Genomic DNA, 12,671 nt, shown 5'->3' with positions numbered 1-12,671 from the left:
ACAAACCAACTGCACCTTACAAATACTTCAAAGCACTTTCCAGCTGCTACACTCCCCAGCCTCTCACCTTTACCTGGAGGCAATCAGCAGATTGAGCTGCATAAAGACAGGGCGGACAGAGCATCTCCGCTCATGAGACAGGACAGCAGAAGCTTATCCAGTTGTGCAGCTGGAAAGAGCACATGTTGGTTTATGTCAGGGGGACAGACAGGGGTGTTAGCACCAGGCTGCAGCTGGTAGCACAGTGAACCTTCTAGGAGCTCTCTTTTGTGCATGAGTCATCCCATCCAGACTGCTCCCTGCCAGACCTTTCACTGCACAAAGCACACGCTGGGATACAAATATGCCAGGCACAGCAGGTTAGGGGACTGAGACTTACTACGTTGTATATGCACATATAATTAGACAGGGCAGAAGCTGCCCAGTACCTTATATTCAACTTGTTGGGAATATCTCAAAGCATCTATTTCCACATTGGCTTTTCAACACAGTTAACTGCTGCCCCACCAGCCTTATAGACAGAAGAAACAGAGGAATCCAAGGGCTATAGAGCTGCAGAAAATCAAAGGGAATCAGGCTATGGATTCATGTGAAAAGGAATTGGGGAAACCTGGGGAAGACCTGCAATGAAATATTTTTGTTTCCTTGGAGCTGACCTCCGACAGCTATCCTGATGAACTTATGTATCAAGATGCATCCCAGGCGTACTATGGCTTTGCTCAGATCCCATTCAGCAAGAGATCCCACCAGCAGGAGTCTTGCACTGATTCCTCTCTGTAGTTTCTCCGAAAGATCACCTCATGAAGGGGAGGAAAAAGACCACTTTCATCCTAATCTCACCAGTGCAGTCTGGTCTGTTCAAACAGGAGAGATGTGGCCTTGGTGGCCTCCATTTTCATTCCTTTTTCCTATAAAATTTTCATTCCTTTTTCCTATAAAATTTTGGTAAGGCAACCCTTATTTTGAGCTTTTGTGAGGTAACAATGACACTGCCGAATCAGCTGACTCCACATGCTAAACATCTTGCCCATGCTCTCCTCTGTGACCAGAGTTACCTAGAGAAGGAACAATAAAGTAGGTACTCATCTAAAAGCAAACGGACATGCTTCGTATGTTTAGTTATATACACAAACCAAAGCCTAGATTCTTTACACTAAGGATTCTGCATAATTTTGTATCTTTCTGTCATCTCTATGTTTTAAAATATAAACATGCAGATACTATGCAGATCTAATACTTATATTCTTCAAGAAAGGCACTGCATGAGAGCACCACAGACGTCAGTGCTGTAGATTAATGTGTTTTCAGATGCAAAACCAGCTTCATTACTCCAAATACTGGATAGTTTCAGGCTTTAGTCTACAAAACCAAGAAAAAAATCTACACTCTTCTTAATCAACCAGCAGTTCATATTACCTTTAACAGCTAGGATCTCAAAAATAACTTGAAAGAATGATTTTCAGTAAAGTTTGTAAAAAAGTTTAATAGTTTAATATACAGTATTGTATTATCTGTCAATCCGTATCTACCATCTCTCAAGACTAGAAACTAAATCAGATGAGAGCAAGTGCCTGAAAGATCTCAGAATCTTCATGGAAATCAATAATAATGATCCAACTAGTGCCCATAACACCAAGAAAAGCACAAAAGCTTCTTCCATCATTTGAAATTAGAAGGTAACATCACCAATTGCCATGTATTTATTTCTGGAAATTAGCACATGTATAGCTTGCATCAGCTGCAGAACACGCTGCCTCTTGCCCAAAACTGGAGTATTAAACAAACGTAAGCAGGGATGAGAGAGAGCATTGGGAGTATAAGGAGATAAGATGGTGCCTCCAAGCAATCTGAGAGAAATTGGGGACAGGGTGGTACCAGTGAGATGTTGAAGATGAGATCTGAATGGGTTTAGGCAGGGAGAAATGAGGGTCTGTGTGGGGTGAACTAAAAAGCTCAAGTTATTGCTGTGCAGAAAAGGCAAAATTGTACATTTCAATTATTCTTCTATACATCTGTTCCAATCTGCTTAGATGCAGAGGAGAACCAGGTTCTAAAATATTCCCATAAGCGAGATTAAGGCACAAATGAGTCCAGATGCTGGATCCCAAAACGATAGTTCAACTTTATTTTGTAACACAAAGGAGCAAAGAGAAAGAAGGAAGATATAAAAGTAGGAAAAGCTAAGGGTAACTGTTAAAAGCACAGGGTAGGAGTTACCAGGACCATGAAGTGCTGCTGGCTTGGAAGCTGGTAGATCTCTGCAGGGCTTCTTCCCTGGTCGCCTTGTATCCTCCGAGGAAGGAGCCAAAGCGGCAGGGTAACAGTATGGCAGCCGCTCCCGCAGCTGTCCTCAAACAGCCCCCCCACAGTCCCCGGGCATGGCCCTAAATACTCTCGCGGTGGTAGCCCCCCCGACGCCCACTGGCCAGTTCACCAGTATCCAAGAAAAGGTCGCCTGGTACCAAGATGGGTCCTGAGTGTCCATTGGCTGGTTCCCAGTCTCCAAACAAGATCTGCCTGGCATACCTTATTTGGGAGAGTAACTCCTTCCCGCATTTTTTGATTGTAACAACTTTTTATCTTTTTTTGCTAGTCTGCCTGCCTTTGCTGGCTTGTTAGGTGCCTCCTGGAGCTTTGGCAAGTAGCTCGGCTCCTGCTGCAGCCTAGCTGTGGCATCAAGGCTTTTAAACTCCATGCTCGAGATAAAGGCGAAGCAGACTCCATCTTGTAATCAGCCCACTACAACACAGAATCAACTTTGTTTCATTTTGATGGAGTATGGATATATTAGATCATACCATCTTTAACAACTAATAATATAAAAGTTGTAGGCACATTGCTTGAACTGTTATGTACATTATCATAACATCTGGGAATTTCAGGAATATGCAGACTGTACTGTGTAAGTCACTGAACAAAGCAGTGATATCTGCTTTCATTAAAAAAGTTTACAGCCTATGAGCCCAATAAAGGGCTATATATGACACAGACATGATATAGTGAGGTAAATGAAATAAAAATACTAAAAAACTTGTTTCTGTAACAGGACCAGACTCCAAATGAAATGAATCTCAAGTCAAAGAAAAGGGAGAATTTTAAGGATTATGAGACAAAGCTATGATGTGGCTTTGAACAAACACAAGCACACTCCACACAAAACCTAGAATCAACACAGAGGTAATGAAAATTTAGCAAATGACTAATGTAAATATAACCATCACATTATCAAAATAAAATGAAAGATGATAGAATGGGGATAGTTAATGAAAGTCCTTCAGGTGATGGCAAACAGCTTATATTTGATGTGATAGCAAGAAACCCATCTCTGGAAGAATGCAAGGAGAGAAGTGACAGGGTCAAAACTAACCCAGAAAGCAATTCCATACTTAAACCACATGATACAATAAACTATACTAATGCCTGTCACCTTCACACAGTATCCACAAGGTCTTTCCTCTTGTAACACTACAACAGGCATTAGCCTTTCATGCTTTGGAAATTTGGTGGGCCACACTGTAGTATTTTTTCTATTCTGAATTGCAATTAAACATGCCAGCAGAAACACAGAAAGACAGGGGAGAAGCTGTCTCTGTACTCTGGCTCTAACAGTTGGCTCCCAGCGTGTTTGGAAGTCCAGAAGAAACAAAGATGTAACAGCTGCTGCCTCTCTCAAGCTGCTGTGGCTCATGAGTGTCCTGTAATATATTCAAGATCTGCCCATTTGCAGTCTTCAGTTAATCTTTGAGCAAACAGACCCACTGCATCCGCCACCAAAGAAGCCTCTAGTTCAAGTGAAGGAGAAAAAGGACAAAGTGTCAGCTGATGGAACAAAATTCTGGATCTGAAAACAGCTAAAAGGGGCCCAGTCTTGTCATCTCTTTGTGTAGCTATTTTTTCCATGAAGAGCTTCCAATCCATTACATGTTCTCAGAGGACAGTAAAGCTAACAACACCAATGCTGGAACCAGGCATTCAGAGAAGGGAAACTTGGTTCACTCTTTCAGCCTCCCATTTCACATTTTTGGAGGTGAAGGGCATGTAACTCATGTATTTCTTCCTGAAGGGGGAGAAACAGGTGGCAGGGAAGTGGTCTGGAAGCTTTCAGCCAGTCAGTCTCAGGGACCTGGAGAGTTCCTGGGGGCTGAACACAGGTGTTGCTAAAGCAGTTTCAGCAGCTCCCAGGCTTGCAGGGGTAGCGTGCCATGTCAGTGTCACTGGTCTTGCTTTGTTGTTTGTGTAAACACAGGATTAAAAATCCTTAGGCTATTTTTTAATGTGGTGTATCACAAAACACTACAGTGGAACAAAAATGACCACACAAACGTGACAATTTTCAAGTATTTTATCTAAATAAAATGAGACTTGAATAGAATTTCATAGGACAAAGAGAAGACCATTTGTTTGGTTGGCAGACCTATTCACCAAATCTTCAAGCTCTGTGCTAGCAGAAAGGCTACATCATAGCCTTTAGCGTAACCTCATAATATTTATCATGACCACAAATATAATTACATTTTACACCAAAGATTACAGGAAAAACTAAATGCAAGTTTGCAAAATATACCCCAAGTTATTTCAGAATTCCAAACATCAACCATCCAATTCAAAATGAGAGAATGTATTTACTACTCTATTGCCAAATAGAAGTTCCAGCCTAACAAAAACCAAATTATGAGTTATGGTTTCATAACTCACCTTAAAGTCTAAGGAAAGATTCTTATAAACTCCATCAGGGCTATCACATTCCTCTGCTTTGGCAATGAAAAGTAATTTATATGGGCTTATTAGCACTGCTAAAAGCAACACTTTGATATCACAGCTTTATAAAAATTTAACAAAGAGACAGCCACTCTCATAGGAGCTTGAAGACTGAGCACGAGATGAAAAGAGTGGATAAAGAAAGACATGGGTAGAGCAAGGTAACAATGAGATTCTGAGAGCAGTTGCACCAGCTGCTCAATTACTATTGATTTTTCCATGGGCATCATCATAGAAGTGAGTTTGAAGAAGGACAAGTGCAATGACTTAATAGCATTTTAGAAGGAGTTTCTCCTTTGAAATGCTGCCACGGTGCTTGCTAGAAATTTGTAATGAATGATAAAATATTTGTACAAGGGGGATCAGATAAGTACTTTTGAAACACCATACTTCTAACATGCAATTAGGAACCATATATTGAACACACAAGTCCTTCATGAGATAGTACACCTTTCTCAATTTAAATTTAAATTGCTTTAATACTGAAGCAGAATTTCTCACTGAATGTAGGACTAGCACGTGTTCATACAGCAGCTGTTCTAAATCCTGGGGAATGAAAAAAGGAAAGGAGACAGACTGTATGACATCACACTGCTTAGAAAATCTATCAAAATCAGTAAAAAAATACTCAGATATAACCAAGAGAAGAAAATGCTATATATGTCTTGCATCAAAAAAGTACTATCTATATAATGAGCAAAGATCAGGATTGCGTCTAATAAACATTTGCAACCATTTTTTTACATGTAGCACTGTGTAATTCCACAGTTTAACCCTAAAAAGTTTGTACACAATTTGCAGCTTAACCTTAAAAACTACTTCTTAGGTAGTTTGTCATGTAAACTATAAAAACATTGTAGTGGAACTGCTAAATGAGCCAAGCTCAAAGGACTTTACATAGCTCCTCATACTTTAATCTTAATATTATTAAATTAAAATATACTATTGACTAAAGTTAATGAACATTACATGGCTTCTAAATGTTTCAAAAGACAAGTGATAACGAATTGCTTACAGAAAAAGAATAAAGAAAGGAGATATTAAAACCACTTGTTTTTCAAAAGCACCTGGCTTTTGTAAAAGGATGAAATACTGTAATGCATTCCTAAAAGCATCTTCTGCTTCAGGCACAGTTAGCTCAAAAGGTAGCTATTTTATTTGCTTTGGATACTGCAGTTGAACAGCTCATTTTTAAAAGCTGAGTTTCTAAAATATTTACTGCAGAGTCTAAATTATAAATCATAATTTATTGCAGAAGGGAACCATGAACAACTTCATGGTTTAGGAGAAAGCCTAATCACTTGGTATGCTTAGGATGAGTCTCATGTTGGGATGTTGGTAATTTTAATCCTCACTACTGAATAACACAAATGAAGCAAGTCAAAAGTTATGTTCAAGAACTCTCAGAATACCAGGTTGTTTCCCAGAAACAGCAGAAAAAGCCCTGTTAGTGCTTCTCTTCCTCATTTACTCCTTCCCCTCTACATAAAATAAAAAAAAATGCTCACTTTAGCAGGAGGACAAAATTAAGAATTAGGCATTCAAATGTGCATGCCTGCTTTATGTATGGGTGGCACAGATGCCTACAATTAAGATGCAGCAGAAAAGGTTAGGCTAAATCTAATTTTTACATGTTTACAGTAAAGATTTAAGATTTGCCAAATTTTAATTAATGGGCAAAACCAGTTCTCTCCGGATAGTTGTATCTGGAAGAACTTTTCTGAAAAGTAACAAATACACTTGCAAAGCTTGAGAATTGCTTATGAGAAAGTGGTGGTGGAGGGTTTTGTTTGGTTTTGCTGTCTGTTTTTTTTTGTGACACACTGAAATATTCTAAGGTTTGTGCCAAAAGTTCTGAAGTCATCAACAGGAAATAATGAAAGTGTCTCTGCCACTTTAAACATTTGTGAATGAGGCTCAAAATTATCAGACTCTGTTACATTTTACAAGTCAAAGTACAGAACAAAAAAATAATTGCTATGCCAACATCTCACCCTTCATACAATGATCATCAATATAACATTCTCTGTGCTTTAAATACCAAGGTTGAAAAGTGGCAGTAATGTTGAGAGTTGACTTGAATAAAACATAGTGTGGGGTAGTGAGAGAATTAATTATTTCCTCATTTATATGCTTGTGGGATAGATAGTCTAGCAACTTACGTTACAATCTTTTTATGCTGACATATGTACCCACAAATTGAAGGCTTAAAGTTATTGCTCAATTTAGTAATTTGAGACTTTGGCTTACTGACTCAGGCATAAAGACTTTCATCCAGCTAGAGTATTTTCTTTCAGACACACTTCTTTCACAATTCCAGTTTGTGGAGAAAAAAAGGATTTTAAGAATGGCTTTGGTTTTCTTTGCACTGATACACTTACGGGAATGCAACTGGGGCAGTTGCAGCATAGACTAGAAAGAGTTTAAGAAAAATTCTGCATAGATGGGCCTAAAGTAGTTGCTACATTAATTTTAATTGTGTTGTTTACAGTACTTGCATTCATCATCTAAATGAAATGTGGTAAATCCACTGTGGGGTAGGTACCTACACATAGCAGGAGAGATGAGATACTGTGCAGCCAAATCAAAGGTACACTGTGATAGCTGGACAAAGATTGCATCCCTGCAGATAGTGAGGGGGAAAAAATCGAGCAGCACAAGTTAAAAAGAGCACCTGTTGGGGTGTATTTTTTTTTTTTTAATCTTTAGGGAGCAGCCATTTAGTAAGATGCAACAAAAGAGTAATCGTTCTCTAATTATGTCCTGGAATATCCCTTAGTCTCAACTGTAATTGCAGATAATTTCAAATTCATTCCTGGGCCCAAGGTCTTTAGAAAATACCCTTAAAGTTCTGTCAAGTCCAGATAACACTTTGGAGCTGTTCCCAATACAACCATCTGTCAGGGCCTTAATAATCTGATTTCATTTTCTATAGCTTAGTCAGTAATATAAGAGAGTCACAGAATATCTTGAGTTGGAAGGGACCCACAAGGATCATCAAAGTCCAATTCCCAGCCCCGCACAGAAGAACCCTGCAGAGGACAACCCCGAGAACGTGCCTGAGAGTATTGTCCAAACGCTTCTTGAACTCTGTCAGGCCGTGAACACTTGGTGCTATGAACACTTCCCTGGGGAGACCTGTTGTGGTGCCCAACCACTCTCCAGTATGGTATTTTGACAGCTTAATAGTATTTTAAGGCTTCAGTCATAAAATACAGCAGAACTTTCTCAGTGCTAGCTCTTCAATCTACAGGTTAAGTGGATTACTCAGATCTAAAATATAAAATATCTGTACCTAGTCTACTGACACTACCACCCCTAAGACCTCCTCTATCTAGATCAGAAGGTTAAGAAGCACAGAAAGAAATGTTTGACATTTTATTAGATTGAGTCAAGCTAGAGACTGACATGCTTGATAGTTCCGGCATTTTAATCCCAAACACACTGTTTGGTTTATCATAAAAAGCTCACTATAGACTGTTCCACTGATTAAAGTAATGGTACACTTTTGATACAGTGCATAAAACACTGTCAGTTTAATAAAGATCTATAAAAGTGACTTCTGTATCATGGGCCAGTGCTGATAGCACCACATTTTCATCAAGCAGAAATGAACAAGTGTCACCCAGCACCTATATAAAGTACCAGCAGCTGATGACGCATCAGGACACTTGGCATCAGTGATAAGCTAAAGAATATGAAAAAAGAGACTGGTAATGTTCTTTACCAGTGCAACGCCTCTCATGTTGGCAGCACCTGAACACACTTCAGGTAGTGTAGTGCTTCTCCAGTTTCTCCTTACCCTCGTACACACATCATGCCCAGTGTGTCGGCTGGGATGGGAGCCTCTCTTTGCTTGACTGTGAGATAAGCGACAACCCAGCTCAGCTCAGTTAAAGACAAGAGTGTGTCCCCTCCAAAATCAGATTCAATAGACCAAAAAACCACAGTGAAGCCACCACCAAGGCAACGGTTCAGAGAGTAACAGACAGATGGGACACACAGACCGACACTGTATGGAGCAGAAAATCTTAAAGAAATTCACATGTTCCTATCACATTGATCTGCTTACAAAAAGGGAGGGTAAAGACAACCAGTACTGGTACAGAGCACAGCTAGAACATGAAAGGAGGAATGAAGACAGCAACATAAAGAGCTGCAGAAAACCCTATGGGGAACTTCATTGAACAATCTAAACAGGTTGCAATGTGCCTTGACCCTGGCCTTGACTGAGTCCAGAATGTATTTTTCAAGTATATTTGCTCAGCTTAGCACAATTTTAAAAGCCATGTTAAGTTTCAGGCAAGTAAGTTTGAAACTGCACTACAGCCTAAAGACAACCCCTCTGGAGAGCCTGTGGTAGAATCTGGCCAGTCAAAAGCTTTTATGTCAACTTCACTTTCAGTGGTGTTAAACTGACAAAACTGAAAACAAAACTTATTGTCTGCCGAGGCATATCCACAGAAAGCAAAAATAAAGAGGATGGCAACACAGGGCTGCTCGTGAGCACACTCCTCCACAGCAAAATCTGAAAATCCTTTATGTATTTAGAAACCTTATCATCTTCCTGAAGCAGACGGAAGTCTCTTCATTTGAGGAAGCTTTTTCATGTGAAAGAATATCAGTTGGTAGGGTCATGCTCTTGCTGGATCTTGTAAATATGCAATAGGGCTACAAGTAAGATCTTAAAATGAAAGGATAGGTAGTACACAAGGTCAGACACCTGCAATCAGACTGTACAGAGTAAGCATCATCCCACCACTTTCTAAAAGCACACAGCTGCATTTGGAAATAATGAATATCTGAAGTCAGTGCCTTTCAACATAAAACTAATGGTTTCATAATTGACAATGTATTTTAAATAAATAGGTGAGAAAACAAAATCTAGATTTTTCAATGTCCAGTCTCCCAAAATATCATGCTGTATTTCAGATTGTCAGAGGAAAGCAACAATCCCAGTATCCCACCACTGACTCCTGGCTAACAACTACACTATTTGAGAGGACAGTGCTCTATCTGTAGACCACTGATACAAGTTGCATGTTCTGAATAAACTAAGCAACGCTTACTGTAATTTCTCTATTATTATCCAAATCACCGAAAGCACTGAAAAGAATATCACACAACATTTCAAGGAATATGCAATTTTTTCAGAATTCTCTAGTTTCACTTAAGCAAGCTACACTTTTAAGAGTGATATGACTAAATCTCTACTTTGTGCATTGTATTTATTTCATAAATATCTATAGGATGAAACTTTGTAAAATATACTCTGCTTACATTAAAGGAGTATCCTTTTCCATGCTTTCAAGTGAGAGGTGAAGAAAGCACATTCAGCTGTCAGAGACAGATGATGAACATTGTTCACAGACGTACTGGACTGGAAACAAACACGCACATACTTTTATTGTTTCCTGGAAGCATTCTTATGAGCTCGTTTTGTTCTGCGTAAAGCTAAAAGACAATGTGACCCCGCTGATCTTTCAAAGAGATCTTGATTTTTTTCAGATGAATGAACAAATCAATTTCCTTTTAACAAAGAGGTAATTTAACTAGTCAGCACTCCTTCAAAGCAACACATTCAATTTAAGGTCTAAACACAGAATCCAGATCATTGTGTGTCTAAAATGAGATGGATTCCCACAGCAAAATATGTTTTCTACATGATATTTCACAAGCATTTTATGATATTTCTGAGAGATAACTTCAGGAATTATTTAACTCTTTTTAGTGCAAGAGGTATGCAACCTCCTTGTCATGGTGCCGAATTCCCAGAATCTCAGGAGTCATCATTGCTAAGTAAGAATGAGCCATTCAGCTAACCGCTCTGACAAGGACCATCGCTTGCACCTTAAGTACAGCAGAAAATTACCAGAACTGCAACTGCTGTACTTCTGATAAAATGTTTAATATATCCCTTGGCAAAATTCTAACTTTGGCAGGGAAATGGCAAAAGATATATTGGATCTAATCTAACATAATTTAAACAAACATATAACTTGAAGAACTATTTTAAACTTTTGCCAGAACACCTCTGTCAAAATATTTGGCTGGTTTTCCCACTGCACACAAACAGTTTAATCATCTACATAAAGGCTGGATAACAAAATTTAATTATAGTATGTCACATACAGTTTGTATTTATGAAGAATATTCTTGACACTAGTGTAATTACAATGAAACACAACCTTGTTGCATGACAATGATTTTTGGCTTCAAGATAAATATCAAGCCAAAGAAAACAGAGAGAGAGAACAAAGCTATTAAAAAAATCCAAAGCAACCTGAGCTTGAATCACAGAAAGGTTTGGGTTGGAAGGAACCTTTAAAGATTACAATGTCCAACCCTTCTATCATAGGCAGGAACATCTTTTAGTAGACTAGGCTGCCCAAAGTCCTGTCCAACTTGACCTTGAACACTTCCAATGGTGGGGTATCCACAACTTCTTTGGAGAATCTGTTCCAGGGTCTCACCACCCTCATCATAAAATATTTCTTCCTTATGTCCAATCCACACTGACTTTCTTTCCATTTAAACCCAACATCTCTTGCCTTGTCAAAACTGGCCTTGGTAAAAGCCTCTCTCTTTCTGACAAAATCCCCTTTAAATATTGAAATGCTGCAACAAGGTCTCCCCGGAGCCTTCTCTGCTCTAGGCTGAACAACTTCAGCTCTCTTGGCCTTTCCTCATAGGAGAGGTGCTCTAGCCCTTTGACCATTTTTGTGGCCCTCCTCTGGACTCACTCTAACAGGTCTGTGTCTTTCTTGTGCTGGAGACCCCAGAGCTGGACACAGCGTTCCAAGTGTCACGTCACAAAAGTAGAGTTAGGGTAGAGGAGAATCACCTCCCTCGACCTGCTGGCCATGCAGTTCTATTAGTTCTTCTGTAAGTTCTCCTATTAACATAATCAACATACCTAGTGACTGATGCAGACACTAATACAATACAAATGACTGCTGTTCTTTGTGGAATACTATTACTGGCCTTTCCTATGTAAGGCAAGAAATGGTATAAGGAGAAATTCAAATTACCAGAGTCCCTTATTTTGCAAAACCTGACCTGTTTGGCATCAAAATTGCATGAAACTGAACATTATACAGGTTTAATACTAGAAAGGTTTTCAAGAACCAGTCTGAAAAAAAATTCTGTTTTACTCAAGTAATAAAATCTTTATGATTTTAATTGACAAGTTCGTCAACTATTTATGTGAAACTTCAACCAGAAATAACTGTACAGACAGTGGGATCATAAGAGAGCTAATGTTGCCTGATGGTTAGTGGAGCTGTCCCACTGTGATCACATCCAGGGGTCACGCTGAAGCCAGACAGAGAAGACAGTAACAGCAGTTATGCCATTTCTCCTATGCTCTCACTACTCCTGCTGGCAACCAGATAAGGTGGTGGAAAAAGAGCAGCAAGCCTGGCTGGATTGCCAGGAGCAAGAAAAATGCAGAAAACAAGCGGAAACTGTCTGCAGTAGGTAGTGGGTGGAAAGTGAAAAAGAAAGGAAAAAGGTCACTTCAAAACTTTCATCATCCATGGGCCATTGTCACGCAAGCCAAATTAGGCAAAACTAGTAGGTGTTTATTTTAACTAAAGGGCATATTAATGAAGGGCCTACACAAGTAGGTGAATTGTGATTGTCCTGAACAAACATTCCTTATTCTGGCATTTGTTATTTCTAGGAAATGGCTGAGACTGTATAAGTTTCTTATAATGACTTTTCTTCTGCCAAAACTTTTTCAGTTAGTTTGTACCTATGCTACTTGTCAATACGATGCTCCAGTCAGGACAAGGAAGCTTCCTTCAGAAAGAAAGAGAAATATAAACTAACGATTAATATTACTACCCTTCCTGACAGCCAAGTTTAAGAAAAATATATGTTACAATGCGCTTTAAAATTCATATTTATAT

General features: G+C 39.1%; 1 protein-coding gene across 5 annotated transcripts in view; it reads right to left on the bottom strand.

Annotated features, from left to right (window-relative positions):
• Positions 1-12,671, bottom strand: part of ANKIB1 (ankyrin repeat and IBR domain containing 1) — an 84,562-nt gene that overhangs the window by 53,210 nt on the left and 18,681 nt on the right. The window contains exon 1 of one of the 5 annotated variants that reach the window (XM_027684824.1): positions 2,613-2,706. The exons of the other annotated variants lie outside the window; for them this stretch is intronic. The gene's annotated coding sequence lies outside the window, so the exon portion shown is untranslated. Of the gene's footprint in view, positions 1-2,612; positions 2,707-12,671 lie in introns of those variants that run through there. 5 annotated transcript variants of the gene reach the window in all.

This window comes from Neopelma chrysocephalum, unplaced genomic scaffold, assembly GCF_003984885.1.
Source record: "Neopelma chrysocephalum unplaced genomic scaffold, ASM398488v2 Primary Assembly neopelma1_67, whole genome shotgun sequence".
Taxonomy (NCBI): domain Eukaryota; kingdom Metazoa; phylum Chordata; class Aves; order Passeriformes; family Pipridae; genus Neopelma; species Neopelma chrysocephalum.
Note: the sequence above shows the minus strand (reverse complement) of the source record. Positions and strands in the feature narration are given on the sequence as shown.